At 36.7% G+C, this 15,783-nt stretch overlaps 1 protein-coding gene across 2 annotated transcripts in view; it reads left to right on the forward strand.

The window, feature by feature from the left end:
- Nucleotides 1–15,783, forward strand: part of ZNF654 (zinc finger protein 654) — an 82,754-nt gene that overhangs the window by 29,980 nt on the left and 36,991 nt on the right. The gene's annotated exons all lie outside the window — the stretch shown is intronic.

Consider the following 15,783-nt stretch of genomic DNA (forward strand, 5'->3'; position numbering starts at 1 on the left):
TATGTGGGGGAAGCCTCAGAAAGGGACTGTGGCTGCTGCCTGGCCTCTGGAGTTTTGTCTGGGAGAAAGCTATTTCTAGCACTTGCCCTGATGCCAGGTACTGGTGCTCTTCCTCCTGCTTCCCTGATGGTGGAACCCAGGAGAAGTGAGTGTGGGTAAGTCCTTAATCCATTGTGGGCCTTTTGAGAGGAGATGCCTGAGAATTCTGCAGTTTCTTCAACCACCCCAATCCCCACTGGTTTTCACAGCCGGAAGTTAATGGGGACTTATCTTCCAGGCACTGGAACCCTAGACTGGATGGTCTGGTGTGGGGCTGGGATCCCTTATTAATGAGGTATCCCTTCTGATTTTTATCTACCACATATGGGTGTGGGTACTTGTGGTGCTGCTCATTATGTGTCTCTGCTTCTTTGCTCCTCCTATCCTACCCATGTAGATGAATGTGATTTCTTTAATTCCTTGGCTGTCGAATTGCCATATAGCTCAATTTTCTGATGATTCTGAGTGATAGTTGATTTTGCAGTTTTTTAAAGTATATTTTATTGACTATGCTATTACAGTTGTCCCAATTCATTTTCCCTTTGCCCCCTTCTGCCTGGTACCCCCATTCCATCCAGCAGTTCGCCCCCTTAGTTCATGTCCATGGGTTATGCATATAAATTCTTTGGCTTCTCCATTTCATTTACTATTCTTAACCTCCCCCTCCCCCTGTCTATTTTGTACCTACCAATTATGCTTCCATTCTCCCCTTCCCCCTTGCTACTGATAACCTTCCAAATGATCTCCATATCTATGATTCTGTTCCTATTCTAGTTGTTTACTTATTTGTTTTTGTTTTTATAGATTCAGTTGTTGATAGTTAAGAATTTGTTGTCATATTACTGGTGATAGTTTTGATCTTTTAAAAAAATAAGTCCCTTTAACATTTAATATAATAAGGGCTTAGTGATAATGAACTATTTTAGCATTACCTTGTCTGGAAAGAATTTTATCTGTCCTTCAATTAAAAATGATAGCTTTGCTGGGTAGAGTAAGGTCCTTGCTTTTCATCACCTTGAATACTTCTTGCCAGTCCCTTCTTGCCTGCAAAGCTTCTATTGAGAAATCAGCTGATAATCTTATGCAAACTCCTTTGTAGGTAACTCTCTGCTTTTCTCTTGTTGCTTTTAAAATTCTATCTTTATCTTTAACCTTTGGCATTTTAATTATGATGTGTCTTGGTGTGGTCCTCTTTGGGTCCAGCTTGTTTGGGACTCTCTGCTTCCTGGACTTGTATGTCTATTTCCTTTGCCAAATTAGGGAAGTTTTCCTTCATTATTTTTTCAAATACGTTTTTAATTTCTTCCTCTTCCTCCTCTTCTTCTGGCATCTTTATGGTTCAAAATTTGGCACTTTGGGAGATATGCCAGTTTTCTTATATTTTCCTAGATTTTTTGAATTCTTATTTCTTCTTGCTATTCTGGTTGAATGTTTATTTCTTTCTTATGTTCCAAATCATTGATTTGAAAGCTGGCTTACCACCACTGTTGGTTCCCTATGAATTTTTCTTTATTTCACTTAGCGTAGCCTTCATTTCTTCCCTTATGCTTTTGCCATACTCAGTGAGTTCTCTGAGCATCATTATCACCCAGTGATAGGTAGGCTATCTCCTTTCTTTTTCTGGAGTTTTAATCTGTTCTTTCATTTGGGCCATATTTCTTTCTCCTCAGTTTAGCAGCCTCCCTGTGTTTGTTTCTGTGTATTAGGTAGAGCTGCTTTTGCTTCCTGACTTGGTGTACCTGTCATGTTGTAAAAGGCAGAGCCTTAGGTTTTTGCCAGAGCTGTGCAACCCATTTAACTGCTTTGTGGCACTTTATGTGGGGCAGGGGTCAGAGATGGAACAATGCTGCTTGCTCGGTTCCGGCCCCATTTCTAGTCAGTTCACCGACTTCCCGTATGCGACTGGCACCCCTCTAGCTGTTGTCCTGGTGGTGGTTCCCAGAGTGGGTGGGTTTGTGCTCATTCTAGGACCATGGGGGCCTTCCTAACAGACTCTCCTGAGAGTTGGGGAGTTTTTTCCTTTGCCTCAACCCACACTGGTTTTCATAGCTAGAAGCTATGAGGCTTTATTTTCTTGTCGCTGGAACCCTGGGCTGGGCTCACTCCCCAGTGTTACTCCTGGCTTTTAGCCACCACACATGAATGTGGAGCTGCTCGATCCTCCGGCTGCCACCTCTATCTTTCCACTGCCTCGCCACTGCTTCCTCACCTCTGCCACACCACGTTTTCTCTGCTCCATTCCGTACTTTCGCCCCTCCTACCCATTTGGATGAATATTTCTTCTTAAATCCTTGGTTGTCAGACTTCCATAAAGTTCACATTTCTGGCAGTTTCGGTTGTTTTTATTTTGAGGTTATTTGTGATCCTTCTTATAGTTGTGTGAGGAGATGAAGTGTGTCTGCCTACGCCTCCATTTTGGCCAGAAGGACCAAGTTAGTGTTTTGCAGTTTAGTTATAATTTTTGCTGTGGTTATGTAAGGAAGTAAGACATGTTTACCTATGCTTCCATCTCGTATCAGGATTTTCTAAATCAGAGAATAAAATATCATTTAGAACTATTCTCTCCCTTTCCATCTTTTCCTTGGAGCTTCATTCTCTCAGGGAGGCTGACAATTTTATGATTAAGTTTAGTTATTAACCAAGGAAGGAGAAACTTCCTCCTCATACATGTAATCCCCAAAATACTTGGGGGACTCAGGCCTAGCCGAGGTTAAGTATGCCCACTTCTTGGACTAATCACTGTGTTGAGGAGAGTGTGGTAAAATTTTTGTTTCAGTTAGATGACAAGCCCACCTTAGGGGAAATGAGGATACTACACTGGCAGCCATTGGCAACCCTATCAGAACCATAGAAATGTTGGAGGGATTTGCAGTTCCCTCAAGAAGTTAGTGAGATAGTGTAAAAGAGAGCTAGATAGACTAGAAGGACTATTTTTATATGTTCATTTTGAAAGCTATCAAAACACTTGTATTTATTCTCTAGTGATTTCTGAGGAAAACAAAATAAATATTAATAGGAATATATTATTTTTAAGCAAGAAGTATTGTTCTTGTTTCAGTGCCTACATGGCTTCCCTTCCCATCCCCTTTTCTATATAATCTTTGTTAACTTTAGTGTTGTAATATGAAAATGCTTTTAAGGCTTATGAAAATACTTTTTAAAAATTTTAAGTCATTTGTTGACTTCTGTTTCATTACATTTTAGATGTTTTTACTACTGCTCATGAAAAGAATAATGTAAGCAGAAACAAATTTTATGTAAAATGACAATACTAGACAAAGTAAATTATGTATCTTACTGGTTTGTCAAATAGTAGTGTTTCTTATAAAGAAAAGTTTTTGTATTATTTGAATTGTATTTTTAATACCTGAAGAAAAGTGTGGAAATAGCAACATGGTAGTATTAAAAGAGTAAGTCTGTATCTCTACTTTATTTAAATAAATAAATAATCCAGAAAATTCTTCCAATAATTATTTCATAATTATTCATTCATTCATTCTTCAAATCTCTGTGCTTGGTTTTAGGGGTAAAATAGAAAAGATAGTTTATTCCTTGTCATGAAAGACTTTACAGAGCTAAAACATATTGAAGAGTCACATTATTATGTAATTGTAATCATGAAAGAATTACAGGGTACAATGAAAGTATATCAGAGGACCTGACTTGGTCTGGGAAGTTATGAAAAAATTGCTGAGTGAGCTAACACTGGAGCTGAGCTCTGCAGGAATGAGAGCAATGAATTAGATGAAGGAGCAGGAGAGCCTCCTAGGGATGGCAAACAGAATGTTTAAAGTACCCAGACAGTATGTGAAGATATTAATAGATTTCATTTTAATTCCTAACTGTAGAATTCTTGTTTATGATACATATCATTCATTTTTAATTTTTTAATTACTTGACATGCTAAAAACATATAGGTAAGCAAAAAGGTTAACATAATATCTATAATATTTCTGTATATAAATATATATAACATATAGGTATAAAATATGTTAAAGATATATTACTATATTCTCTGACAGAAGAAGTAAAATAATCTCTATTTACAGATGACATATATAGAAACCCTAAAGACTCCACCAGAAAACTGTTAGAACTAATAAACTAATTTAGTAAAGTTCAGGATACAAAATCAATGTATAAAAATGCTTTCCATTTCTATACACTAATCACTGTCAAAGGAATTAAGAACATAATTATACTCATAATTTCATCAAAAAGAATAAAATGCCTAGGAATAAGTTTCAGCAAGTAGATAAAAGACCTATACACTGAAAACTAAGACACTGATGAAAGAAATTGAAGACACAAAAAATTGGAAAGAAAATCATGTTCATCAATTTGAAGAATTAATACTGTTAATGCTACCCAAAGCAAATAATAGATTCATTGCAATCTCTTATCAAAAATCCAATGGCATTATTCAGAGTTAGAACAAATAATTCCTAAAATATCCATAGAACCACAAAAGACCTTGAATAGCCAAGGTAATATTGAGAAAGAAGATGAAGCTAGAAGCATCACTTTCCCTGATTTCAAACTATACAGTATTAAAAGCTTACCAAAACAATAAGGTATTGGCACATAGATCAGACACACAGGTCAACGGAACAGAATAGGGAGCCCAGAAATAAACCCATGCACACATGCTCAATTAGAATACAGCAAAGGAGCCAAGGATATACAGTGGGGAATGGACAGTTTCTTCAGTACATGGTGTTGGAAAAACTGAATAACCACACTTAAAAGCATGAAACTGAACCACTATTACACTATACACAGAAATCAACTCAGGATGGATTAAAGACTTGAACATAAACTTGAAACCATAAAACTAGAAGAAAATAGGGACAGTAAGCTCTTTGACCTATGACTTGGGGATGATTTTTTTTTCACTTGACACCAAAGGCAAAGGCAACAAAAGCAAAAATAAACAAGTTGGATTACATCAAACTAAAAAAACTTTTGCACTAAATAGGAAACCATTAGTCAAAATCAAACCCAAATCAAAAGAACAATGAAGTATCACCTTACAACTGTTAGAATAGCTTTTTTCAGAAAGATAACAAATAACTGTTAGTAGGGGTTTAAAAAGGGAACCCTGTGCACTGTTGGTAGGTGTATGAAATGGTGCCGCCACTGTGCAAACCAGTATGGATATTCCACAGATAATTAAAAATAGAACTACCATATCATCCCGCAGTTCCATTCCTGGGTATTTATCCAATGAAAATGAAAATATTAACTCAGAAACATATCTGCACCTCTGTGTTCAATTGTAGCATTATTTACAGATAGCCAAGAGATGGAAGTGACCCAGGTGTCCAGTGATGGATGAATGGATAAAGAAAAATGGATACATACACATATAAATGGAATATTATTCATAAAAAAGAAGGAAATCTTAATATTTGTGACAATTTGGATGGACTTTGGGGGCATTATGCTAAGTGAAATAATTCAGACAGAGAGACAAATAACATATGATCTTACTTATATATGGAATCCAAAACAGAACTCATATAGAGTCCAGGTTGGTGGTTGCTGTAGTGTGAGGGTTGACAGGTGGGCCAAATTGGTGAAGGTGGTCAAAAGATACCACCTTCCAGTTATAAAATAAATAGGTCATTGGGATTTAATGGACAGCATGGTGACTATAATTAAAAATCCTGTATTGTATATTTGAAGGTTGTTAAAGGGAGTAGATCTTGACAATTCTTATCACAAGAAGAAAAAGTTGTGACTATGTGGTTATGGATATTAACTAGATTCATTGTGATGATAGTTTTCCAATATATGCACATATTGAATCATTATGTTGTACATCTGAATCTAATATAATGTTATATGTCAATTATAGCTCAATAGAAAAGAAAATCCCACCGAGCAAGGCACCAAGACAAACTTACGTATTTTTAAATATTTAATAAAAATAAGTATGTGACTTATATTGACTGTAGCCTGTGTTGGTCATAGTGTTCTTAAGCTATAATGTTCTGAAAAAGTTTTCTGTTCTAATTTTGGAACATGGGGAGACAAAATATAATTTTCTGTTGGTCTTGCAGGAAATAGTCATCAATACATTTATTTTTGTTTCCCTTTTCATTTTCTTTTTGATTAAGATATATAGGTTATTTCTATCAAGATCTAGTTAGGGAAATGTAAGTCATGCTAGACAGTTCAGTAGAGGGAATTTAATTCACAGAACCTCTTTCAAAGTTATTAAAAGAGTGAAAGAGGAGACAAGAAGAGGATGGTGAATCAGACTTAGCTTTCCAATAAGTTGCTGTTAGCCCTAGAAATGAAAGAAAAAGGGAAAAAGGGGGTACTGGTAGAGCCTAGAGACTAGAGATGGTTGATGAGAAGAAGAAGCACTGATTTGTATAAAAGAAGACCTCAAAAGAGAGATAATTGCTACTAAAGAGAACCCTGAAACCACAGAGTCAAGAATTGCAGAGAATAACAAGCAGGATAATTTGCAACACACATACACACTGCCTTCTAGATCACCTGCATGCTTAACATTCAAATTCTGAAAATCACAGAAAATCTTGCTGGCCATCAGAGGAAAAAGATTACCTAATTTAGAAGATTAAAGATAAATACGTACAGCAGACACCTTAGGAACTTTGCAAGTCAGAACATAATAAATTGACATCTTTAAAGTGCTGAAAGAAAGAAAAAAATTAAGTCTCAATTTGAGAGTGAGAAATAGGCATGTTTTCAAGAAAGAGAGAACTGAAAGAACTTACTCCCAGAAGACCTGAACTACAAAAAAGTACCACAAATATGATGCCAGACAGAAAATCTACCCAAAGAAATGAAGAGAACTGGAAATGGTAAAGCTGACCTATATATATAAAATTGAATTTTACTTATTTTTAGTCTCTGAAACATAATTGTTTAAAGCTGAGGTTGGCAAACATTTTTTTCAAGGACTTGTGGACCACACAGTGTCTGTTGTAACTATGCAACTGTTCTTGTAGCACTGAAGGAGCCATAGACGGTACATAATGAATGCATGTGGTTTTGTTCTAGTAAAACTTTTACAAAAATGGCAGCCAGCCTATAGACCATAACTTCTAAATGCCAAGACTAAAGCAAAAATTGTAGTGAAGTACTGTTGGCTTATAGTATATTTTAAATTAAAATGAATGATAAAGAAATAACACAGTTTACTATATAGTACCTAAAGCAGATGATGTTATTTGAAGGTAGGCTGGAATTTACTAAAGACATATATAGTCAATCCTAGGATAATCACTAAAAACATTTAAAACAGAGGTGTATATATAAAGTTAAAGTGGAGATGAAATGGAGTCACAAAAATACTCAATCCAAGATTGGTAGAAGAGGTCAAACAGAACAATGAACAGAGAAAACAAATAGAAAACAACTATTACAATAGTAGGATTTAACCCAAGCATTATCAAATATTACATTACATGTAAATGGTCTAAACCTATTAAAGAAATTGGTTGGACAGAAAGTTAAGATCCAACTAATAGGTATATATCCTATGCCCATTTTTAGGTTAACATAAATACTTTGCTTTTTTCATTTAATAGTACAGGGGTGGGCAACTACAGTTGTGACATTCTTTTGAGTTAAAGCTATTGTAATATTCATAACTTGTGTGTCCAGGTGAATAACTGAAACCTGCTTTTGCTCACCCCTATATATCTTGGGAATCATTCCATATTGATGTAGACATAGTCCAAACTTCTTTTTATAACTCATTGTATTTATTTTGTAGATGAACTGTAGTTTATTCAGTATGTCTTGTAATGATAGGTGTTTGAATTGTTTCCATTTTTCTTTTTTAAAAGTACATTTTATTGATCATGCTATTATGGTTGTCCCAATTTTTCCCGTTTTGCCCCCTTCAACCTGGTACCCCTGTTCCTCCCAGCAGTCCCTCCCTTAGTTCATGATCACGGGTCATGCATAAAAGGTCTTTGGCTTCTCCATTTCCTATACTGTTCTTGACATCCCCCTGTCTATTTTGTTCCTACCAATTTATACTTCTTATTCCCTGTACCTTTCCCCCTTCTCCCTCTTTTTCCCCCGTCCCCACTGTTAACCCTCCAGATGATCTCCATATTTATGATGCTCTTTCTGTTCTGCTTGTTTGCTTATTTTGTTTTTTAGATTCAGTTGTTGATAGTTGTAAATTTATTGCTGTTTTAACATTCATAATTTTGATCTTTTTCTTATGTAGTTCTCTTTAACATTTCATATACTAATGGCTTGGTATGATGAACTCCTTTAGTTTTATCTTGTCTGGCAAGCACTTTATCTGCCCTTCCATTCTAAGTGAATCTTGGTTATAGGTCCTTGCTTTTCATCACTTTGAATACTTCTTGCCACTCCCTTCTAGCCTGCAAAGTTCTTTTGAGAAATCAACTGATAGTCTTATAGGAACTCTTTTGTAGGTAACTCTGCTTTCCTCTTGATGCTTTAAAGATTCTCTCTTTATCTTTAACCTTTGGCATTTTAATTATGATGTGTCTTGGTGTGGTCCTCTTTGGGTCCAACTTGCTTGGGAGTCTGTGCTTCCTGGATTTGTAAGTATTCCTTCACCAAATCAGAGAAGTTTTCCTTCATTATTTTTTCAAAAAGTTTTCAATTTCTTGATCATCTTCTCCTTCTCACACCCCTGTGGTTTAGATTTGGTACATTTAGAGATGACCCAGAGGCTCCTTAGTTTATCCTCGTTGCTTTTTGTTTTTGTTTGTTTTCTTTTATTTTTAGTTCTTTTTTTTTGATTGAATGCTTTTTTCTTCCTCACGTTCCAAATCGTTGATTTGATTTTCGGCTTCATCCCCTCCACTATTGTTTTCCTGTAGATTTTTCATTATTTCATTTAATGTAACCTTCATTTCTGCCTGGGTCTTTTTTTTATGTTGCTGCAGTACCCAGAGAGTTCTGTGGGCATCCTGATAACCAGTGTTTTGAACTCTACATCTGTTAGGTTGGTTATCTCAGTTTCATTTAGTTCTTTTTCAGGCATTCTGTTTTTTCATTTGGGCCATACTACTATGTCTCCTCAATTTGGCAGCCTCCCTGTATTTGTTTCTGTGTTTTATGTAGAGCTGCTTTGACTTTCTGTCTTAGTATCATGGCCTATTTTAGAAAGGCACCTGTAAATTGTATGGGTGCAGAGCCATAAGGTAGTCTCTAGGGCCGGGCAACCTGCTTTACCACTTTGTGGCTCTGTGTATAGGGAGGCCTCAGAGAGGGGACAATGCCATTGCCTAGCCTTTGGGGTTTTGCCTGGAAGGAAGCTGTCTCCTTGCACTCGCCCTGTTGCCAGTCACTTTACTTTCTCCTCATATGCCACTGTTGCCCTTCCAGCTGCTGCCCTGGTGCTGAATACCAGAGGCGGTGGGTCTGTGTATCTCCTAAGGCCATTGTGCACCCTTTAAGATGAGTCTCCTGAGAATCCTGCAGTTTCCTCCACTGTCCAACTCCCACAGGTTTTTACAGCCAGAGGTTATGGGACTTAGCTTCCTGGCACTGGAACCCTGGGATGGGTGGTCTGATGTGGGGCTGGGATCCCTCTCTCCGGAACTATCCCTCTTGTTTTTTATCCACCACATTTGAATATGGGACCCCACTGTGCACCTCTCCGCATCTCTGCTCCCTTCCTTCCCGTCTGGATGAATGTGCCTTCTTTAAATCCTTGGTTGTTGGACATCTATACACCTTGATTTTCTGATGAATCTGGGTGATAGGTGTTTTGTAGGCTAGTTGTAATTTTTTCTATAGTTGTGCGAGGAGGTAAAGCATGTTTACCTATGCTTCCATCTTGACAGGAAGTTTTTTTTCATTCTTTTGCATAGCACAAATAGTGCTATGATTGATTTTCTTTTGCATATATCTTTTTGTATTTTTTTCCAGTATGTTTTTGGGGAAGGTTCCTAGAATCTTGGCCAAAGGATGAATAGATATGTAATTTTGGTGAGGAGGCCAAAAGTTTCCTCCAGCCAATATAGCTTATACCATTTTGCATTCTTACCCATAAAGTGAGGCCTTATATACCTCCTACCTCACTGTAGTTTTTGTGTTGTCTAATTTTTGATTTTTTGCTAATCTAAAGAGAAGTGGCACCTCAATATAGTTTTAATTTGTATTTTTCTTATTGTGAGTGAAGTCGAACATCTTTTTGCATATTTCTAATGACCACTTGTATTTCATTTTATATGAGCTGCCTTTGTATATCTCAAGGCTACTTTCTGTAAGTTGAAGTTTTTCTTCTCAATTTTTATAAGCTTTTGATGTATTAGGTATATTTTTAACCCCTTCCAGTGATGTGAGTTGCAAATGCATATTTTTTATTTATCTTTGCTTTGTTTATATTTTTAGACATTTTAAATGTAATTAAATGCTACCAGTATTCTATTGCTTCTGGATTTTGAATCATAGGTAAGAAAATTCTCTATAACTAGGTTATATGGGTTTTCTTCTGGTATTTGAATTGCTTAATTTTTTTATATGTAAGTTCTTGATCCTTTTGAAATTTTTCTTATTTGTGGAAGCTTGAGTGAATCAGTTCTGTCTTAACATTTGACTATTCAATATGAAGAAGTCAACTTTCTCTCTCTGATTTTAGGTGCTGCTTTTGTCATATACCCACTTTTCTCATACAATTCGTTTATTTTTGCATGTGATTTTACTAGGCTATTTGTCCATGTGCCAGTACAATGCTTAGCTTCAATTATAAAGGCTTTACAAAATGTTTTAACTTTGGCTAATCCCTTTTTCAGTGTTCTTGCTGTTTCATGGTATTTCCTACATACTCATATTTGTAATCAACTTTTGTACTTACAGAAAATATTTAAGGCACTTTAACTTTATGTAAATTTATAAATTAGTTAAGAATTTAGTATTTAACTCATTGAACTGTGTACTTTATATGCTTTTCTTCTTCTGGTCTAAGGACATGGGGACACTAATAGTGAAGCTTCTCATTCCAACTTAAATGCTATCGATGTCATGTATTTTTGCTATATATATTTCAAAGCCAAGATTAGTTATTGTAGCTTCATGCTGTCAAATTTTTTGTAAAAAAAAAATTTATTTTTTTAATCCTCACCCAAGGATATGTTTGTTGATTTTAGAGGGGAAGAGAGAGAGAAGCATCGATTGGTTGCCTACTGTATGCTCCCTGACTGGGGATTGAACTTGCAACCTAGGTATGTGCCCTGACCAGGAACGACCTGCAACCTTTTGGTGTCCAGACAATGCTCCAGCCAGCTGAGCCACCTGGCCAGGGCATGCAGCCTTATATATTTTTGTGTCTTAACCCTTCTCGCTAATTTAATTTCCTGTTTCTTTGTAAACAGTCTGTATTTTTCTCTTGTTTTATACATTGTTCTTTGTTTTTGGTATTTTATATTTACTGTGATTAGCTAGGTGTAGATTTATTTTTATGAACCCTTCTTGGGATTTCTTGGGCTTCCTGGATCTGAGGATTAGTATCTTTCATCACTTTTGAAAATTCTTACCCAGTTTTTGTCTTTGCCTCTTTCCCTCCAAAACCCACCTCCCCACGTCACTCTTGCTCTCTCTTTTTGGTGAAACATGATTAGACACGTTGGATTCATACATCCCACTCTCCATGTCTCTAACTCTTGCTTGTATTTTCCATTTCTTTGTCTCTCTCTATTGCACTCTATTGGTTTCAACATTTTATGGTGGAGATAGATGTAAATTTCAGTATTGTGATAGTAGAGAAGAATCAACCATTTATTTTTCTAGAAAGGAAGGAAATTTTAGGCCAAGTTCTTAGTTGAAAGTGTATAAATAGGTCTTGAAGAAGCAACAGATCCAAAGACTTTAGAGCATGGGAATTTTAGGGAGTGAGAAGTTTGCAGTGATTGGAGAGCATGGAGTTTGTAGTAAAAACTATATGTGTAAGAGCAGTTTAGGATCAGGCGTAAAGGTTTTATATCATGATAAGAAACCTGAATTTCCTGTGCTAGATCAGTGATCTCAAATACTTAAATAGAATTGGAAGGCAATATAAGTAATAAATAAGCGAAGCAGGCACTGTGATGAAGAGGTGAATGGAGACTGGCAAATTTGAAAGGTTTGTGCCTGGTAGCTACTCAGCTTATTTGCCATGGAGAGATACAAGCCCTGTGTTACAGGAGTTCCTGTTTTTCAAGAGCTCAAAGAAATCTAGATTCAATCTGAAACATCATAGTTTTTGAATGTTTGCGACTTACTAAAATATTTTAAAGTAATATTTTATCCGAAGAAAACAAATGTGTCAGCTGTAGGTCTTTGTTTTATTTATTTTTAAAATATGCTTTATTGATTATGCTGTTACAGTTGTCCCAATTTCTTTTCCCTCTGCTCCTCTCCACCCAGGGACACCCCCTCCCTCCAGTTGTTCCCCCCTTTTAGTCCATGTCCATTGATTGTACATATAGTTCTTCTTAACCTCTTCCTGTCTACTCCATTCCCTCCTACTATGCTTAATTCCTGCATCATCTCCCTCCCTTTTCCTTCTTCCCCCTCCCTGCTGACCTCCCCCCAGTATGTTCCCCATACCTATAAATCTTTTTCCCCTCTTGTTGCCTACTTTAGTTTGCCTTTGTTTCAGTTCCCTAGCTTCTGTTGTTGGTTGTTGTGATATAGTTTTCATTTTAATGTTCATAGTTTTGATCCTCTTTCTCCTAAACAAGTCCCTTTAACATTTCATATAATAGTGGTTTGGATCTGATGAACTCCTTCAGTTTTACTTTGTCCTGGAAGCACTTTCTCTGCCCTTCTATTCTGAATGACAGCTTCGCTGGATAGAGTAATCGTGGTTGTAGGATTTTGCTTTTTGTTCCTTTGAATATTTCTTGCCAGTCCCTTCTTGCCTGCAGAGTTTCTTTTGAGAAATCAGCTGATAGTCTAATTGGGACTCCTTTGTACATGAGTCTTTTCTTCTCTCTTGCTGCTTTTAAGATTCTCTCTTTATCTTTAATTTTTGACATTTTGATGATAGTGTGTCTTGGAGTGGTTCTCCCTGGGTCCAGTTTTTCTGGAACTCTCTGTGCTTCCTGGACCTGTAAGTCTGTTTCCTTCCCCAAGTTAGGGAAGTTCTGCTTCACATTTTTTTCACATAATTTTTCAATTTCTAGTTCTTTTTCTTCACCTTCTGGCAACCCTATAATTCGAATGTTTGTTCGCTTATAGCTGTCCCATAGGTTTCTGAGCCTCTCCTCATATTCCTCACTTTTTGTTTCCTCTTTCTGTACTGGTTGACTGTTTGTTCCTTCCCTATGTTCCGATCTGTTGATTTGATTTCTGGTTTTCCTTTCCTCACTACTTGTCTCGTATGTTTTTATTCATTTCTGTATAACTAGCCTTCATTCCTTCCCCGTCTTGTTCAAAATCTTTTGTTAATTCTGTAAGCTGCCTTATGACTATACCTCTGAACTGAGCCTCAGAAAGATTTCCTACTTGTTCATTGGTTAGGTCCCGTATTTGCTGTCTGGTGAGCTGTGCCACCGGGATTTCAATCATGATCTGTGTCATCCTGAGTTTTGTGTTTAGCTTTGCTTCCCGGGTGGGGCTGTCACACCTCCTACGCTATAGGGGGCAGAGCCACGTGCACTCTTCACTACCGGGCCACCCTCCTTGCCACACTGGCGTTTTGTGTGGGGGTGGGGGTCCAAGATGGATTCCTGCCGTTACTGTCCGCTGAGAGACCGCAAGCCTCTTCCTCCGTCCCCATACCCTCTGAGCCTCACAGTCCGAGGCAATGGGGGGTCTGCCTTCCCCAGCGTTGGAATTGCGAGCTGACGGTCTCCACTGCCCCCGGGAGTGCTCCCTTGGCAGTTTCACTGCCCGTTGCTGCAGCTGCTGCCAGCAACACAGTTTTATCTCTCAGCCCCAGCTTCGCCCCTCCTACCTGTCCACACGAGCACCACTTGTTTATGACTTCATACGTTGGACTGCCCTGTAGTTTTATTTTCTGGAACCTATGGTTATTTCTGGTTTTGCGGTAGTTGTGGCGGGAGACAGAGCGTGTCAGTCTAAGCCTCCATCTTGGCCGGAAGTGTAGGTCTTCGTTTTAGATGGTACAATCCAAATAGCAGTTTGTAAAGTCAGAAAGTAGCCAGATCATACTCTTTTAGAGAGATTACAGTGATAGACATGGGTCTTAGGTTAAGTGTGGGATAGCAAAATTAGAGATAGGAAGACCTATTAGAAATTTATAAAGATGTGATAGATGTGAATTAATGCTTTAGGGATTGGAGAAAATTTCAGAGGTACATTAATGGGGCTTTTTTTCATACTTATTGCTAGTAAAATAAATAATTGCAAAAGGGTTATTATTGAAAAATAATTCTCCTTTTCATCCCTGACCTGTAGTTTCTATCTGTCCTATGTAAAAGCAAGTGCTTTTATCATTTTGTTACATAGCCCCCTAGACAGTCTGACAGTATGCATTGGGTATACATGTGCCTTCTACTGCCCCCCTTCCTTTCTACAAAATGAATATATTTCTGCATCTTTGCTCAGTAATATATCTTGAAGTCTTTTCTTTATCTATTCATATAGATGAAAGTATATTCTCAACTAACATTGTATTAAAATTTGGACTATATTTCATTGTATAGGTGTACCCTGGTGTAGACATTTAGTATGTTTCCATTCTTTTGCTACTACAAACCATCTGTGGATGCATATCCTTGCATATACATCTTTGAACTTGTGTGTATATATTTGGAAGAACAAATTCCTATAAGTAGAGTTGCTAAGTCAAGTGATATAAGTGCATTTAAAATTTTGAGGACTATTACTTTGTTGCCCTTAAAAGAGGTAATGCTATTTATCATCCCTCCAACATCAGTCTATTTCTCCACATCAGAGCCATTATAGAATCTACCAACATTTTCATTTTTATAAGTATGAAGGGAAAATGGTATTTGATCTTCATAAAGTTTTACTTATTTAATTATGAATAAAGTAAAACATCTTTTCATATTTGAAAAATATCCACCTGTATTTCTTTTCTATAAAGTAGTCTTTCTCCTGGCTTTCTACTGCGTTGTTGACTTTAAAAAAAATTACTTGTATAAGCTTTTTAATTAAGGAAATCAGGAGAGATTCTTTCCCAGTGTATCATTTTGTTTTTGACTGCTTTTATGTTTTTTGTTTCTTGACATTTAAAAATCTTAAGTCAAATTTATAAAAATATCAGTTCATGGGGTATATAGTTGCTATGTTATATTTAGAAGGGTCTTTGTAATTATTGTATAACACTTAGGTCTTTTATATAATTTTTAAAATGATATAGTCTCATAGTTATGTTTGCATTACAAATTTCAGTATTAGTGATTTTGATTAAAGGTAAAGTGTTTATAAAAGTACAACTGTAGCCCTGGCTGCTGTGGCTCAGTGGATTGAGCGTCAGCCTGCGAGCCAAGTGTCGCTGGTTTGATTCCTAGTCAGGGCGCATGAACAGGTTGCACGTCAGGTCCCCAGTTGGGGGCGCGAGAGAGAGGCAACCACACAATGATGTTTCTCTCCCTCTCTTTCTCCTTTCCCCTCTCTCTAAAAAATAAATAAACAAACAAAGTACAACTGTAGGTATTTCTAGTTGAGTATCTTCCACATTTCAAAAGTTTGAAGGATTTGTCATTTAGAATTGCTAAGTTATATATAATAATTTTACAGTTTTCCATGTTCATGATTAGGAAAAAAGTCATATTTCTTTCTATACAAACTAATTAATTA

Source organism: Furipterus horrens, unplaced genomic scaffold (assembly GCF_987537825.1).
Source record: "Furipterus horrens unplaced genomic scaffold, mFurHor1.1.pri manual_scaffold_1, whole genome shotgun sequence".
Taxonomy (NCBI): Eukaryota; Metazoa; Chordata; class Mammalia; order Chiroptera; family Furipteridae; genus Furipterus; species Furipterus horrens.